This window comes from Elephantulus edwardii, unplaced genomic scaffold (genome assembly GCF_000299155.1).
Source record: "Elephantulus edwardii isolate Elephantulus edwardi_28Jun2011 unplaced genomic scaffold, EleEdw1.0 scaffold00120, whole genome shotgun sequence".
NCBI classification, from domain to species: Eukaryota; Metazoa; Chordata; class Mammalia; order Macroscelidea; family Macroscelididae; genus Elephantulus; species Elephantulus edwardii.
Genome location: NW_006399870.1, coordinates 3,101,625 through 3,107,246, shown reverse-complemented (window position 1 = coordinate 3,107,246; position 5,622 = coordinate 3,101,625). Strand labels below are relative to the sequence as shown.

General features: G+C 38.5%; 1 pseudogene; it reads left to right on the top strand.

The window, feature by feature from the left end:
- The first annotated feature begins 3,622 nt into the window (after window positions 1-3,622).
- LOC102862444 overlaps window positions 3,623-5,622 on the top strand; it is an 8,447-nt pseudogene continuing 6,447 nt past the window's right edge.

Below are 5,622 nucleotides of genomic sequence, written 5' to 3'. Positions count from 1 at the left end.
CCAACTTTTCTGTAAACTTTTGTTAAAATCACAATTAAAAATAAAGCAAGCAAGCATATCCTGTAGTTATCAATTAATTTATAGAACCATAAATTCTAACAACAGGGGGAAAGAAACATTGCTTTCTTTTCTCCTCCCTTCCCGGCATTTCCTCAGTGCCATCTGTCAACTGTCACAATGGGTGGGCACCACACCACACAGGCAGGAGGGCTCCACATACTCTAAATAAATAATTTATGAGAATCTGTGTTGCTGATCTGATGTCATGTTACAACGTATGCTATGTTTGCTGTTTTGATAGATATTGGTAACTAGTATAAACAAAGTTTCAGAACACTAGCAGTTTGTCTGGTATGAAAGAGGCCCAGGACAGCTTGAGCCTGCATTGCAGCAAATCTCCCTGCAGAAATCGTGCTGAGCACAACTCCTGATTTGTGTTGTAGTTTAAAAGTGTGTAACTATACATAAGGAAGCTGCTAGTACCTTACGTCTGTGCCTTGAATTTTTTTCAACTCTGACTTGTTCATAAGCAAGTTAAGCCTCACAGGTGGTATTTTGTATGCGCTGAAATTCTTACTTGTAAGTAGTCATGTTTGTTATTTACTGTATTCTAAAGAAATAATACTGTAGCGATAAATCGCTTTTGGTTTGAGCCATGTCAAAATAATCTGCCATAAATGTTTATTTAAGTTCTCCAGGATTCTTGGATACCTCCTGAGTAAGAGGGCTTGTATCCTGAAGCGGTGGGAGAATGAATTCTGCCCATGTTCTGTTACGTGAAGTTAAAGGCTTGGGCACAAGAGGAGGTGAAAAAGACAGTGTGGCTGTGGCAGTAAAGCTGCTGCAGGGAAATGCAAAGATTGTTGAATATCCTTGTTTCTGTTCAAGTAAAGTTTTGTTACAAAATGCGGTGTCTTAAGAAAAAACAAAAAACCTTTTCTCTTTTTCTGTGAACAGCTAACTTTATTCTGCAAGCAATGGAGACTTCATGGAGGTTTTTAAAAGAACATCTTTTTTTTTCTCTTAAAATGTATGTATTATAGAAAATGGAAAAGCAGAGAACACAAAAAGCCACCCATAATCATCTTGATTAGTTTGTGTCCTTTTACATTTTATGTACATATACACACAACCAAGCATACATTTTTATCTGATTGAGGCCATACGTTATGGATTCATGCTTTTCACGCATCGCAAGTATTTATGAATTCAGAGTCCCAAAGCCATGAGTATTTCGACAACCAAGAATACACTATACTGATTAAATCAAGGACAAAAAAGTTGTTAACCATTCTTGGGGACAAAAATTTTATAAAGACAAAAAACGGTGCACACCTCAAGATATTGGCAGAGCTTCAATTAAAATACTGCATTCCTTTAATGAGTAATTTAAAATAAAACAAAGCAATAGAGTATAATGCTTCTAAGATAGCTATCAGTTCTCTATTAAAACAATGGATAACAGTATGGTTGACAGACATACACATGTATCATTGTTACTACAAAAATGCAAATATGGACACACATGCACACGTGCCTCCTCTCACATGTCTTTCCGACCCTCTGCAGCCAACTAATCAACCTGGATGGACACCACTCAGAAGTGGTATAGCAATTCCATGTCCAAGATGCTTTCCTATTAGAGATATTTACAAATTGCTTAACTCACTAGCACTACTTTGTATCATTGTCACCTCAAGACATCTAAAAAGCTTAGATGCTGCAAAAAGATTTTAAAAAATTGTCCACAATAAAAAAGTCTTTACAAAAAATGTACATAATACTTATAATCTAACACTTTACTAGATATGGAGTTATTAGCCAAGAGCCCTTCCCTATACCCTCCCTCTTCTTCCACCATTTCAGTGACTAAACACTGAAATACATCCAGCTTCAAGAGGTGGATTAACAAAGGTCACTCCCAGAAGACAGTCTTTCCTTTAAGCAAAACAGTATTTATAAAGACTGCTTTACTACCTCTATTTTTTATTTTGGGTATTGGGACTTGTTTGTTCTTTAACATACAAAATATTAACTAAAATGCATAAAAAACCCAAGCCAAAACAATGTTTAAACAATCTAAACTTGACCTCCTCAGGGGCATAGGACTGCTCTTCCTTCTGCACCTCCTATCCTACCCCCCAGTCACTATCCAGTATACTGCTTCCAAGGCATCAAGTAACAATTCCATTCCCAAATTAGTCATTCCTTGAATTAACAGGAGGGGGAAGACATTAAAAGGTATCATTTTACATTTTAACATAGGTTGTGCACTTCTCAACATCTAGAAAAATTGGACTAGATGTTTCAAATAAAAAGTTATGTTTGTCCACACAGTAGCATTAAATCAACTATATATACACACCTGCAACAAACCTTATACTGGAAAGTGTCTTCTAAAACATTCTGATCTAGAGTCCCTCCCCTCATCACTGTGAACCCAGTGGACAAACAGAACCATCCATAAAGCTCAGATTTAACAATTTCCACCAGTCACTTTTCAGAACAGCATTTCCTATGAATTTTAACACAAAAAAAATGTACAAAACATACAGGTTTACTACTTTTATCATATACTAAGGAGATTCTTTTAACATCTAGGAAGACTAGATGCTATAAAATTAGAATTTCATATATACAATATTTACACAACAAAGTAAAAAAGGACACACAGAACTTAGGGGATAATGGTTAATCTTGCCGCACTGAAAATATCCTGTGGTATAGAGCCCTTTGAAACTCTTTCTCCTCTATGAACCAACATAAATATAAGGTGCACTGCTCAGAGAGGTGGTTTCACCATTCCATTTTCAAAAGACAGTATTTCATGTGAATTTTAACAAAAAAGGATCTACAAAATGTTATTTACTATCTCTACTTTAACATACTTTGTGCACTTCTAAACATCTAGAAAGACTAGATGTTTCAAATAAGGACTTAAGTTTGTCCACTATATACATAGTATTGTTTGAATAAACTACACACATGTAACAAGTGTGGCAAATAAGAGCATTCTGGTCTGGAACCACTCATTTCTTTTAACTTCTCTTCCTGAGTATAGGCACGTGTGTTACTTAGATGCAGTTTTATGATTTAATTTCCAAAGTATTTTCAGAAGACAATCTTTCTATGACTTTTTAATAGAGTATACAAAATGTGTTAGTTTACTAACTCTACTTTTGTCATACACTGGCAACCTCTATTATATTGATGGATCCCTGAAAAGTTATTACTGACTGAAGCAGTTCCAGAACTTACTTTCTACCAGAACCTCTGAGAATTTTCATTGCTAAAGAATTGCTGTATTTAAGGGATAAGCACCTTAAATCCATAAAAAAAGTAGAACTCAGTGAAAAAGAGCTTAATATGAGTCAAAATGATAGGATTAGTTCTTAGACCCAATTGATCTGAGCAAGTTGAACATTTTGTGTCTTTGGTTTGAAAGATACATTCTGACCTAACTTCTCCTTTCTAACTTCACATTAAAAAAAAAAAGCTGGAGAACATTGTGCTCCTAGCAACTGCCAGGAGCTGAAGAAGCCTGCTAAGTCCAAGGAATCAGAGAGTCCATTGCCAGGTGTGTTTTCAAATACACAAATATTCTTTACTCCAGCTATAGCACATGTCGTGTCAGGTTTACATCAGATACAATGTGTGGAAGATGCCAAGAGGCTTGCTGCACCCAGCACAAAGCCCAGCATCCAGTGGGCACTTTAGGGTTCAATGTTTCATTTACCTGAGAAGTGAAAATAAAGGGTAACTGACTTGTGGCTACTTCCAATTTGAAAATCGGTGCAGGAAGTTGAGATGTGTGTACCATTTGAAGCTGCCTTTCTAAGTGTTAATGTGCATGCCTGGACATCCTGCACTGATACAGATTCTGTTGGGTGGCTTGAGGTGAGACAAGCTCCCAAGAGAGACTGACACTGCTGGCCTCAGCACACATGGAATAGCAAGTCTTAAAGCACTCTGCTCCCTGGGCTTCCAGCTCTCCTGAGACATTCAGCATGCAATAGTTGTATCAAAAAGATGGAAAATCTGTGCCAGGCACTTCCCCATCTCCCTTCTGGGTCTGTTTGAGTAGAACAACTCAGGGAACAATGGGAGGTGAATTATGTCAGTTGGGAGAAACAACTAAAGGGACTGTGAGGCTGAACAGAAGCCCCGTGTGAACAAAGGAGCTCAGTAGGATCAACCAGCAGAAAACATAGCACTTTTGTGAGGGAACAGGAAGCCTGAACTGAAGCCTATTCCAAGGACAACTTCTCAATTGTATTTATCTCACTGAAAAGGGACATGGATTATGCGACTGAGGTGTTGCTTGGCCTTCTCTGGTCTCTGTAAAGAGATGACAGAACACGTAATTAGGGGATGCAAAGCATCAATATGTACATGATACATAGTTCAAGGAAATACAGGAAGCAGGAACTGATCTGGGGGAAGGGAGGGGATACCAAAAAAAGGGTTACCAGGACCAGGATCCAGGTAATTTTGTCTATCTCTGCTTAATTGGCTTTATAAACAGACAGGAGTGCTACCCGACTCCCAAAGAAACTTAGACTTGAGGTCCTCCCTGGAGATACTGTAGGAACCAAGTACCAGGAACTCAGTTTCTGGTAAAGTACAGCTACCCCCACCTCACTTGCTTGAGTTGTTTCTAGCAAACAACCCCCTACCCACCTGTGGTAAACCACACCCTGTTGGTCGACTGCCATAAAGTGAAATTCTTCTTCCTTGTAAGGACATAAGGAATTTTTTTCTGTGGCCCTGTATCTAAAGTAATCAATCACATTCAAATAGGTTTCCAAGCCTCTTCCCCACCAATCAGGTTCAAACAAGTCTCCAAACTAACTCCCTGAGCTATAGATAACCAATTGAAAGTAGACTAGTACCCAAACTACTACAGATAGCCAATCATAGCACGTATATTTAGACAAAGAAGTAACAGAGGTAGAAAAAGTAGAAGCTTGCACCAGCTCGGGGCTCTTGGTGGATGCTGCTGTGTCAGCACGCAGGAGCCTGGGTTTGAACTCGAAATAAACTTTATTAATTCGGCTAATTGGCTCGGTGGTCTTTTCTGGGGACTCGCTCCATTACAGATATCACCGCCTCTAATCCTCAACTACCAGCCCAGGCTTTGGAGTGGCCTCTTGAACTGGTGACTAGTAGCATCAGTGTTGTTTCCTGAAGACAGAATTAAATGGAGATACTTTCTGAGGAGTCCAGAACCAAAGCTGTGAACCAGACTGAACCAGTATAGTCATGGCTGATAAAGCAAAATCAGAACAGACTAGCATTTATTTATTTTCTTTTTTTTACACACATAGGGGTTTTTTCATGCCTTTGAGGGAAGAATGCATTTTACCCTTTACTATAGTACCTTCCTCCAATTACTTTATGCAAATTCCATCTACAACTGGGTTGTTTTACAACTCGGAAGTCCGCATGCAAGGCAGAGGTGATGTAAGGAACTGCTTATGAGGTTTTCTGTTAGTTCCAACAACTAGGAAATAGTGAGAAGAGTTGGGACCTCAGAAGGCTTTTAGGACCAAAATAGTAGGCTCTTGTGTCCAGGAGAAAATGAATACACTTACCAGTAATGTTAATGCTCACCCACAGCTC